Source organism: Dipteris shenzhenensis, chromosome 27 (genome assembly GCF_047967505.1).
Source record: "Dipteris shenzhenensis isolate YYH24624 ecotype China chromosome 27, Dip_SZ_1.0, whole genome shotgun sequence".
In the NCBI taxonomy this organism is placed as follows: domain Eukaryota; kingdom Viridiplantae; phylum Streptophyta; class Polypodiopsida; order Gleicheniales; family Dipteridaceae; genus Dipteris; species Dipteris shenzhenensis.
The window spans coordinates 672,869-685,566 of record NC_141622.1 but is presented as its reverse complement, the minus strand read 5'-3'; the positions used below and the strand labels follow the sequence as shown (position 1 = coordinate 685,566).

General features: G+C 48.0%; 1 protein-coding gene across 5 annotated transcripts in view; it reads right to left on the bottom strand.

Moving 5' to 3' along the window:
* Positions 1-12,698, bottom strand: part of PTAC14 (plastid transcriptionally active 14) — a 216,263-nt gene that overhangs the window by 51,237 nt on the left and 152,328 nt on the right. The window lies entirely within an intron of this gene.

Here is a 12,698-nt window from a genome sequence, read left to right as displayed (position 1 = left end):
CACATTTGACCCGAATATAGAAGTCATTTCTGGTAAGATGATCCTACATAAGTATCAATGCTTGAATTCTTTCAGAGCTGAGAATTCTCAGCAAGGCAGCTGTTGACCAAAGGAGGACTTGAAGTTGAAATATGACAGTAAAGAACACCCGGAAGAAGTTTTGGAAGGGAGAGCTATATAAATGGGTCCTCAAGTCAAACAAGTAATTGAAACATAAAATACAGTCCTAACTAATTACTTCTAGGGATCCTACAAGAAGCAGTAAAGACTTGGACCCTACAATGAGTATCAAAGACTTCTTCACAGCTTAGCTTCACACGTCAAGAAACAAACCTCTAAATGAGGGAAAAGTGCCCCTAACCTACTTATTACATTACATTGGTCATTGTTGAATTATAATAATAATTCTAACACCCCCCTGCAGTGCCAATGTCATGTACAAGGAAATGATCAATCACCAAAAGGAGATAAGTTCATGGCACTGCGAAATGCCTCAAACTTTTCACGTGGAAGTGCTTTGGTGAAGATGTCTGCAACATTGTCATGTGTTGACACATACATCATACTGGTCTCTCCTGCATGCAACTTCTCTCTGACATAGTGATAGTGAACCTCAATGTGCTTCGTGCGAGCATGAAACACACGATTCTTTGCCACTGCTATAGCACTCTGACTATTAGTGAGAATCAGAGAAGGACCCTCCAATGAAAGATGAAGATCAGCAAATAAACGACGCAGCCAAACACATTCAACTGTTGCTGTGAAAGCTGCCCTGTACTCAGCTTCACATGAGGAGGTAGCCACTGTAGACTGTTTCTTGCTCAACCAAGAAATGCAAGCATGTCCTAGAAAGAAACAATTCCCACTGGTGGACTACCTAGTATCATAGTCTCCAACCCAATCTGAGTCACTGTAAGCATGCATCTGCAAGTCACCCCCCTGGGAAACATCAAGCCAAAAGACTTTGTACCTTGCAAGTAACGGAAGATGCGTTTTACAGCTTGCCAATGCATAATCTTTGGGCTGTGCATATACCTGCTCACCTTAGATAAATGAGGCATCCAACAGCCTGACTATAGAGTGTGACATCAATTGATTCACCCGCATCATGCATTGTAAGCTTCAGCCCCGGCTCCATGGGAGTGGACATAGGCTTGCAATCATGCATGTTGAATCTGTCCAAGAGCTTTTGAACATACTTGGACTGAGACATAACAATGCCACGTTTCTCTTGAATAAACTGGATCCCCAAAAAGAACTGTAACAAGCCCAAGTCTGACATATCAAATGTAGCTTTCAATTGGGCCTTGAAATCTGCAATTACTTCCTCATTTGATCCGGTGAGTAGCATCTCATCTACATAAAGAATGATGACCAGAATATCCCCCCCATCCTTCTTGATGTAGAGGGTGCTCTCAGTTGGACTATTGTGCAGCCCCTTGCTGGTCCAAAAGGCATCAATTTTGGCATACCATGCACGTGGGGCTTGTTTCAGCCCATACAAAGCTTTATTCAGCTTGCATACCTGAAGTGCATTTTCTGAAATTTGAAATCCCGGAGGTTGTTTGACATAAACCTCTTCCAACAAGTCTCCATTAAGGAAAGCTGTTTTAATGTCCAACTGATGAACATTCCATTCAAAATTTGCAGCCATGGCTATAATTGACCTGATGGTTGTCATCCTGGATGTAGGAGAAAAAGTCTCCTCATAATCTATGAGCTCCCTCCATGTGCCTTACTGCACTACGAGTTCTCCCAGGCAATGGAGCTTCAAGCCTACTCTCCCTGAGAGTCTGAAGCAACCAATGCGGGACTGTTTTGGTTGTGTGTATCTCTTGAATTTCTTGCCTGACAACTTCATCCACACCCTGAGGTTGTAACAATTCAGCTGGGGGCTGAATCTGTACTTGTGGAGCTGGCGGAGGTTGCTGTAAATTTTGATTTTCAGCGGGTGAACCAAATGCTATAGGAAGCATCCCCTCAAACACATCATCTGAAGAGGCCGGAATTTGAAATTCAGCATGTGTATGTGCAGAATTTTCAGAGAATATGACATCTCTACTGACAAAAATCTTGCGTGTAGTAGGATTGTAGAGACGATAGCCTTTGCTTTGTGAACTATATCCCACAAAAATGCATTTTAGTGCCTTATATGACAACTTGTGTCTGAACTCCACAGGCACGTGGGCATATGCAACACAACCAAAAACTCTGAAGTGGTCCACTGAAGGCTTTCTCCCATGCCATGCCTCATAGGGAGTGATTGTCTTCAAAGCCTTTGTAGGAGCCCTATTTAAAATATAGTTTTCACACATGAGGCCTTCCAGCCAAAACCTGTGAGGCAACTTCTTACTTGTGAGCATGCATCTATCCATTTCCATGGTGATGCGATTCTTCCGCTCAGCTTTGCCATTCTGTTGAGGTGTAAGCCTCACTGTAAGTTGATGCATAATGCATTTTTCTTTCAGAAATGTCTCAAATTCATGAGACATGTACTCCCCCCCTCGATCTGTGCGAAGTGTCTGCACCTTGAGTCCTGTCTCATTTTCAACCATAGCCACAAAGTGTTTGAAATGCATAAACAATTCTGATTTTGCCTTGAGACCATAAACCCAAGTGTAGTTGGTAAAGTCATCTATGAATGTAAAAAAGTAGAGATAACCCCCAAAAGCAGGTGTCCTCATGGGACTGCAGACATCACTGTGAATAAGCTGCAATTTTCTTGTAGCTGTCACTACACCATCCTTCTTGAAGGGAAGCCTATGCATTTTGCCAAGAATGCAACCTTCACATGCATGAGGAGGATTTCAGGTTGTTTTTGATGATGACGAGTATGCAGTCAGAGACAAAGAAAAAGAATATGCTTTGAGGTTGTCAGGCACTTTGTATCGGGGTCTTTTTCAGCTTGATTTATATGAAAAAAGATCCCATCTTGCATTATCAGTTAGCACTCCCACTCCTGCAATGCATAATGCGGAGTTATGGCATGCCAGGTATGGGCACATAAGCTATGGCAGCTTAATAACACTTCAGAGGCATGATATGGTTGATGCATGATTTGTGACCTGACAACTCAGACAGAGGGTCGACACACACATCACACTTGGAGACATCCCCTCCTTGTTTAGAGTTGGAGCCCGACCGACGGGGGTCACAGTAGCCCTGGTTAGACGTAGAGCTACGACCAAGAGACGTGCCATGACCGCACCTCTGAGTGGCCGACAGCACTCTATTGCCGACTTCATGCCTCCACTGCCCCATCCATCCTGATATCTTGTTGTTGCTGGGGATGATGATGATATTGATGATGATGCTGAGATTGATATATAGTCGACCACCGACATCACTATGTTGTACTTAGGACTTAGTACTGCCATTCTGCATTTTTGGCATTTTGCATTTTGCATTGATATGGACGCTCGTTTAGTAGCTCCACTACCACAACTCGTTGTATCAGGATTTTCACAGTCTCATAGACCCATCGGTCTTTCGAAGACTTTAATAAACTTCTTTCTTTCTTTCTTTCTTTCTATTGAGTGAGGACATTGAAAGCAAATTCTTCTTTATACCTGGCACATAGAGTACATCTGATATTCTGAAATCTGTGCCATCAGTGGATGTGAGAATAATGTCTCCCACTCCACACGCTGAATGAAAAGAATTATTTGCACAAGCTACCTTCTTCTTGGTGGGTGAAGAATGCAAAGTTACAAACAGATTTTTCTTAGACGTGATGTGCTTTGAAGCACCACTATCAAAATACCAAGTATGTAGTGTCTCATCAACACTGAAAGAGCATTCATCCTTTGAAGGATCGTAACTGCACGTCAAAAAAGCATATGGGTCATCATTATTAGTGGCTGTAGTATCTGAACTACCCATTAAAAAATCTGAAGTGCAAGTCAAAAAGGCATAGTGCTCTTCAACCAAGTTGGCTGCAACATCTCCTCCATCCTGGCAATGTGGACCTGATGCATCTGATACAACCATACCGGAATCCCTTTTCTTTCCTCTGGCTATGCGCTTCTTGCACTCTCCAATATAAAATGACCTGGCTTCTTGCAGCAATGACAGATGCCCTTCTTGTCCTGCTTGTTTGTATCACCCTGTGCCTTATAAGAAGGCTGTCCAGAATCAGCTTTATGCTGATGTGTGGGCTGATGGGCATGTGGCTTATGTTGCCCTTTACCCTTGGGCTTGAACTTAGAGAGCATAGCATGCTCGCCAGCCCGGGTTGCCATATTCTTGCGTGTTTGTTCCTCCTGCAACAGAAGTCCTACCAACTCGTGAAAGGAGAGAGGATTGCTGCCCCCTCTCAATGACAAATTCAGCGAGGTGTGGAAACCGAGATAGGACTCAGGAAGAGAGTTCAGAGTGGTGGAGATCATCTCTGAATCCGGAATGACTTCATCAATGTTCAGCAATTGTTCCTTGAGATCCTGAAGCTTTGTGAGGTGAGAATTCATGGAATCTCCCTCCTCCATATGTGTATGGGAAAGTTCTCGCTTCAGAAAGGAAACTCTGGCATCGTTTCTTGATGCAAACATACTCTCCAGTATTACCCAAGCTGCCGTAGCTGTCTTGCATGACCGAATATGAGGTATAATGAACCTCTTGACAAAAAGAGAAATTACTGAAAGAGCTTGTGCATCTCTAGAGTCCCATCTTTTCTGCTCTGCTGTGGGAGCCCCTGCAGCGGCTGCTCCAATCACCTGTGATGTATTTGTACCTCTACCCCTGCCTCCAGCTGTAGGAGTGATAGGTATAGATGTTGTATCTGGTCTCTCATCATCTCCATTGACATAATCCTAAAGATTTCTGCCAACTAAGATATTGCGAACCACGAAACTCCACAAGGGGACTTTGAGATCTGCCTCGGCTAGGAGGACCCTTTTTCTTAGAGAGTGAAGAGGCAGTCCCTTCTTCTGTGTGAGAACCCTGAACACCTCATTTGAGTTGTTATGTGCCATTTTGGCCAGATAAACTCAGAAATACAGCAAACTGAGCAAGCAGAATCCCTTCCTGGGATGTAAGATGCACAAGTAAAATCTGCAAATAAAAATATGCCCACAGTGACAAATACTGTCACAGCCTGTCAAAGGCTCAAAATGCACCACAATGCTCTGCTCAATGCCCAAAAATCTGCAAATAGAATCTGCAAAAGGTGGCAAAAGTCTGCAATTTGACTCGTACTGAGTCCAAAACTGTTTGCGAACTTCCAAAATGCTCTTTTACCTGCAAAATTGCAACCCAAATGCAAAAGCCCCAATTTCTTGTGGGAAATTGCATACCAAAGAGGGCAAATGGTCTGAAAGCCCCAAATGTTGCACAAATTGCACTCTGCCTGCAAAAGCCCCAAATTTCACTACAAAATTGCAGTGTGATTGCAAAAGCCCCAAATTTTTACAAGAAATTGCACCTGAAAGACGCAAATGAACCAAAAGCCCCAAATTTCTGCAATTCTCTGCAACAAATGCAAAAGCCCCAAATTTGCTCCCAAAATGCAGGCCAAACAATGGCTCTCTGCACCAATGCCTGATAAAAAACTCCTTCCAATGTTCACCTGCAATGAAAGCTCTGCAAACAATCACCTTTCTAGAGTACCCTATAAAGGCACCCTGACCTCAAGAACAGCAACAGACCGTATAGTATAGACTGTATAGGTGTACGGACAACTGACGTCAGCTGTACGGTAGATGTACGAACTGTACGGGCTGTACGGTGCTAATGCAACATGAATAGAGTTCGCACGTGTGGAGCAGCTGTACAAATGTACGGCAGCTGGTATGGACCTGCGGTACGGTGCAGTACGGCACATGTACGGACTGTACGAAATCAGTACGGCGACTGTACGAAAGGTGCTTGATGTATGGAATCAGTACGGCGGCTGACGACGTTGCAAGTACGTACGGCGACAAACAGTACGGTACAGCGGCAAACAGTACGACTGACTGTTCGACAGATGTATGGAATCAGTGAGCAGGGAGCAGGCGTACGGCGCAGGGTGTACGGCACCTCAAGAACTGAAGCGTGGGGTACTGTACAGATAGGAGCTGAGAGCAGATTGGCGCTGGTACGGAAGTTGTGTATGGAACAGCCAACTATGGCTGTACAGAATGATTTGCAGGTAGGTAGCTTCTCACGCTTGAGCTGAAGCTTGTGGGGGCTAGGAAGCTAGGAGCAGGATCTCACTCTGATACCAAATGTTAGAAACGAGAGAGTGATAGAGCAGGAAGCAAGAGAGCTGAACGTAGTGTTTGCAATAGAAGAAGTGACTGTTACAAGAAGTGGGATGGGTTTTGTCTAAGTGACAAAACCTTATCCTTCACTAACCGTAGTTAGTGAACTAACTGTGGTTAGGGGGAAAAACCTCTAAATGAGGGAAAAGTGCCCCTAACCTACTTATTACATTACATTGGTCCCTGTTGAATTATAATAATAATTCTAACATTGTTATAATAAGCTAAGAAATGGACCAGATATTTCAACATATACAAAAAAAACAGCAAAAATGGGAATGAGATGAGAGTCATGAGATAAAAAATGAGGCCAGAGTTATCAGATCAGGAATGAAGCCAGAGTTGATTTTTTATGGAAGCTGTTGGATGGTGTAAATGTGGAAGAAGGGGACAGCATGGATGCCTACTTCACCAAAATTAAGGATTACCGAGAGCAGGTCATTAACAGTGATGAGTAGTGCTATAACCTCACCTTGTGTCCACTTCGCTTAGTAGCCTTCCTAATTCTTACCATGGCTTTGCCATGACGTTGAGGTTGGTGGCCATGGGTAACCCCAACCACTAAAAACTTTGATCAGCATGTCACAATGCTCTTGCAAGAGGAGCAGAGCCACGCAAACAGGGCTGCCTCCATCAAAGCAGATCAAGCCTTTGCCAGGCAAAGGAAAAGGGGCCAATAATTTCAGCAAGCCTAAACCTAATGCTGGTACCTCATCTTCTTCTAGCCAGGTAATGGCAAGAAGAAAAAGAGATGCAACTCCTGCAAGAAGCACGGACATGACATTTCAGAATGTAGAAAGTGCATTGCTTCAGAGAAAAAGCAGCAGCAACAAGGACTTTGTAGTTGCAAATGCCTGCCGCAACTTGAGCACATCCATGAGGCAGCAAATATTGCTCATGCTAAGTGGGCATTTGTTATCACATGCCATTACAACCCTTCTGGGCATGATACAACTTTATCTGAGGCTGATTATATGTTCAATTGGTACTTTGATAGCGGTGCTTCCAAGCACATCACCTCCTGCAAGCAGCTCTTTCCGTCCGCACCTAAGGGGGGCATAGTTACATATGCCATTCATGCATCTTGTCCTATGAGAGGGATTGGTCAAGTGGTAGTTACATCAGCCTTAGGTGATGTAGCCATTCTTTATGTATGTTCTAGGTATCAATAATAATCTGATTTCCATTTCAGCCATTGCAACAAATGACTATAGAATCATTTTTTATGGCTATTGTTGTGCCCTGTATGACTTCTGGCATGATCATTGTACTTACTAGAACACTCACTACAGGACTGTATGACACTGACAGATATGCTGAAGGTGCTGTTATTGAGGCAAATGCAGCAGCTAAATCAGTTATTTCTGATACACACATATGGCTGAATCGGTTATTTCTTAGTTGACCTTCCCAAAATGCATGCACTTTCAAAGCACATCTGTGAGGGCTGCTTGTTGGGGAAGATCCACACCTTCTCCTTTCCCAAGGATGGGACTACCAATGCATCTCGTAAGTTGCACTTGGTTCATACTGATTTATGTGGACTAATGCGAAGTCCACCTCTCGGAGGTTACTCTTTACTTCGTGACCTTTATGGATGACTTTAGCATGCACACTTCAAATTACCCTTTAAAATCCAAGTCTGCTGTCTTTGCTTCTTTCAAGCAGTTTCATGCCATGGCTGAAAATGAGAGCGGACCCAAGCTCTTGACCCTCTGCACTAACAGCGGGGCTGAATACTTGTCCCCTGATTTTTTTGAGTTTTTATATTCTTGGGGCTAGATGGGGTTGCAGACATAGTACAAGGGAATGGGAACGTTCCGAGAACTCGGGTGCCAGACCGCAAACTTTTTGGAAAGGGGGGACGGGAACCAAAATGCCATGTCATGTGACGCATCAAATCACATGGAAATATACCAAAATATGACCAGAAAACCACTTTTAGCAACTCTAAACTTTCCATTTCAGCTTTAGGAATGCCAAATTTAGGTCTGGAACACTATAGTAACCCCATTTTTTGTCCTTCAATGAAAGAGGTTTAGCTCTACGTCTGACCAGGGCTACTATGACCCCTGTTGGTCGGGCTCCGCTTTGAAACAAGGAGGGGATGTCCCCCAGTGTGATTTGTGTGTCAACCCTCTGTCTCATCTGTCGGGTCACAAGCTCCGGGTCACGGTCCTGTCGAGGCCTCGTCTCGTGGGGGTCCATGTGATCTAGCTGAAAGAACTCTGTGATAGAGCTCTGAGAGGGATCAGTCGAGGAAGAAGTCTGCTTCTGTCTCCGTGCTCGGAGTATCCTCTTGCGGTGTCTAAGTGCCTCATGAATGAAACCTACCAAACACTGCTGGTCCAGGTCAGAGAGGAAACAGGCCAAAATCCCATAGCTATCCCTGAAGAGGCAGTGGAAATGCCCTCGGATCTCATAGTAAACAAGACACCTGAAGATGAAATGCTCCTCTGTCTCAACCTCCTGCATGTCACACAGTGTGCATATGTGCCTCTCCTAGGTAGTCGCTCTGCTCTGCCGCTCTCGATGCGTAGTCTGTGTGAAGAGACCCGAAACTGCCCAAGAGAGACCCTCAGCGAGTGGGGTAGGTGAATCTGTGTGTTCACTCGGTCCCAACCAGGTCCGAAATGTGTGTAGCTGTAGTAGATCCTCACGGATAACCTGGTTGACCTCGTGTGATAGGAGGGGAGAGAACGGAGCATCCATGCTGTACTGGAAGGGAGGTAGTCTATCCATGTGAAGCTCCAGTCGCTTAAACCATCTCTCTGTACGTGCATACCAACACCTCTGGTCCTCTCCTGCTGCAAGTGCCATAGAAGAGGATAGAGCTATCCATGGTAGCCTGATGACTAACTTGCCAAGCAGTGCCTGACTCTGCAGTTCTGGATCTATGATGCCGAAGCCGCCCTCTGTCTGGGGAAGAATGACCGTCTGCCAGGCGACCTTGGCTCTGGTGGTGCCGGAACCGTCTGAACCATACCATAGGAAGTTCCGCACCAGTCTCCTCAGCTGGGCTACACATGATCTCGAGAAACACCAGCAAGAGGCCACATACCAAGCAGTGGCAAGAAGGACCTGGTTGACCACAAGGGCCCTGCCTGCCAAGGAAAGCCGAGCCATGCTCCAGAAAGCAAGCTTCCGTCATATGGAGGCTAGGACCGGCAAGAACTGCTGAGCCGATGTGATGTCCAAGCCTACCTGGAATCGTCTGTCCTCTAGGGATCCAGCGAAACCCCAGGAAAATACCCCACTGTGAGCTGGCTCCCGGATCCGTAAGAAAACCAACCGACTTATGCCAGTTGATTTTCGCCCCAGCCGCAAGGCAAAAAATCTCTAGGGACATTCTCACTCGCTCCAGTGACTCGACATCATCCTGCACATATAGGGCTATGTCGTCTCCATTCTCGGAGTCCAGAAGTTCTGCATCATCTCGAATAGGGAGACGCATCCCGCGAAGACCAGTGGTATGGGCTCGAAGGAAGTGGGTCATGGCCTCCGCAAAAAATAGGAAGAGGTAGGGCGCTAATGGACAACCCTGACGTACCGAGCGCTCGAGTGTGAATCTCTCCCCCATCCTGCCGCTGATGATAACCCAACAAGAGGACGACCTGTAAAGGCTAGCAATACCTCTGATCCACTCATCCGGGAAACCGAACCGAGAGAGTGTACCTTCCAAGAAGGACCAGTCTAACCTGTCGTACGCTTTCTCAAAGTCCAGAAGGAGTATGGCAAGGTGCTGGTCACTGTGCTGGGCCCATTCCGTCGCCTCTGAGAAAGTGAAGATGTTGTCCAAAATGCTGCGATCTTGGACAAAACCAGTCTGGGTGTCATGAATCAAGTCATGTAGCAGGGGGCGGATGCGGCTACTGATCATCTTGGCGAGGATTTTGTAGGCGGTCGGGAGGAGGGTGATAGGGCGCCACTGTCTGATCTCCTGACGGTCCCCCCCAGAGTCCATGTCTGGCAACAAGTCTGTTAAGGACCTCCAAAAAAACGGCTCTCCGTCTGAGATCGGTCGGGGAATAGATATTGAGGATGCCGATACGGGATCCCTCAATATGCAAGCCCACCCAAAGTGCACGTCCTGGGATCAGAGTGCCAAAACCACACACATGCTGAACTAGAGAAGCGTCGATGGAGGTACAGACACCCCCGCTCCTCCCCTGCTCGCCAATCGAAGGTTCCCAGTAGGTGTGGGAGCGTCTTGTGAGGACCTTCCCACAAATACTGGTTTGAGAAGCCGAAAGCTTGTGTTCTTGTAGTAGGAGCACATCTACCCTTCCCACCAAGGCTGGCTGGAGCTCCTGTCTGAGCACCATCTTCCTGGGGCCACGGGTTCCTGATGAATGGAACCCGTTGACATTCAAAGAGATAATGTGTATACTCATGAGGAGGGAAGGTGGGCCACAAACAGCTGTCTGCTTACGGTCGATGTCGAAGTGGTCGGAGGATGTCCTGTGTGGAGCCGAAGGCGCTTCTGTGAGGATTTCGAAGGAGAGGCCGGATCATCGGACCCATCCTCTAAAACCTTCAGCAGAGGGGAGAGGCCCTTCATCCCGTGGTGGTAGGCTCTCTCTAACCAGCTCGATGCCTCTGCCAGGGAAATATTGTAGAAGCCCGCTACCTCTGAGGTCCTCCACGGGCGGAGCCCTTCCGCGTAGGCCCACTCTAGAGGCGGCCGAATAATGACTAGGAGTCGAAAATGTTTGGCACTGTGGCGCCATCGCAGACGAACATCACCCTCCTGCCACTGCTGCTGAAGAAGCTCCGTTGCTCTGCTACCGATCCAGTCCTGCACCTGCTCCTGGGACTGATCTCGTATTGTCTCCCATACATTTTCATTCATCCATTGCTCGTTCCCTTCACTGGAGATAGTGAAGGAATAGCTAGGACCATCGTGTGGGGCAAGGACAGACACCTTACCCTCCGCCCCCTTGCGGAGGAAGAAGATGCTGATGTCTAGGCATGCAGGGAAGGAGCCAATACCCGCTGCATCCAAATAATCCCAAGGACCTGCTCGATAAAACTCCAATGAAAGAGCTCTAGGAGCAGCCCTTGGGCGTGGGGACGAAGATGAGGAGTCTGAGCCAGAGAGAGGGGTGTTGGCTACCTGCGGGGAAGGACCTCTCCCTTCCTCCGGGCCCGGAGGAATAGGCGCGGGTGAGGTCTGTGCTGGTTTCGGGGCTGCAGGTGGCTAAGGCAGAGGGGGGGGTTCCCTCTGGATCATGCTTGAGGAAGAGAGTGGAGTGGAAACCACCGGTGCGGAGGGGGATCCTGGAGGGGGTGGGGGTCGAAGAATCGAGGAGGAGGGGGGAGGGGGGGGAGGGCGGGACAAGGATGAGGGGGAGGCTGGCCGATCTTCTCCTTTCCCTTCTCCTTTCCCTTACCGGGCTGCTGATGAGTAGGGACCACCGGGGGGGGGCTCTTGCTGTAGATGGGCAGGTTTTTTGGGTCCTGCTTTGTTTCCCTTCCGTTTTCTTTTGACCTCCGTCCAGCCTTCCCCTTCAGGAGGGGATGTTGCTGACTGGTGGGGAGGATCCTGAGTTGCCTGAACGGGGGTCTTCTGAGGTTCTGTACCCGTGAAGCGAGGACATGAGCGCACCTGGTGCCCGAAGCCATGGCATCTCAGACACTGATTTGGGCGACCAGTGACCAGAATGCGCTGCGTGACCACACCTGTGTCTGTCTCGATCTCGAACTCCGAGGGGATGCTCTGTGGATCAAGGACTGCCACTTTGACACGTGGCACTCCTTAGGCTGCCGCCGCATCAACGTAGGTGTCATGCATAGGCCAGCCAAAGTGCGCTCCCAGGTCCTTGATGATCGGGCGAAGCTCGGTTACGAGACCTGGGAAGATAAGGGTAACTGGATGGTGAGGAATGCGAAAGCGGGCATCGAAGTCCGCTACACTGAAACCCCTGTACCATGGGACCATGAGGATGATCTTCCCACCCACAGAAGTAGGGGATCGCCTGACCATATCGCTCGCAGCCTGTGCTAAGGAGAGCTTGAGCCAGAAGATGCCACGTCCCATGAGTGCAACCTCCTCAATGTGACTGTCCTCGAGGTAGAGGGTGGACTGCAACCAGTCCCTGATGTCTGCTCGTGAAGGGGAGTAGCCAATGACTCTCCCATAAACGGATGTCTGGGAGAAGTCCGTGGCGGCCTGCTTCACCAAGGAGACCTGGTGCTCTGTCAATGTTACGCGATAGGCTGATGGAGGGGGGGGGTCCGTCTGGGCCACCGGTTCTGGGCACGTGGCCGCCATATTGCATTGACTAACTACGAACGCTCCAAGGTGGGGGAAGGGGAAGGAAACGGAAGAGGCGGGGATAAGGGATTAAGGCGGGTAGGGAAGAAGGAGGGATGGAGAGGTCTGAGGAAGCGGGGGGGGAGAGGGTGGTGACAAAGGGGGGTGGCGGAGGGAGGAGGAGGAGAAAGAGAGGGCGGGGG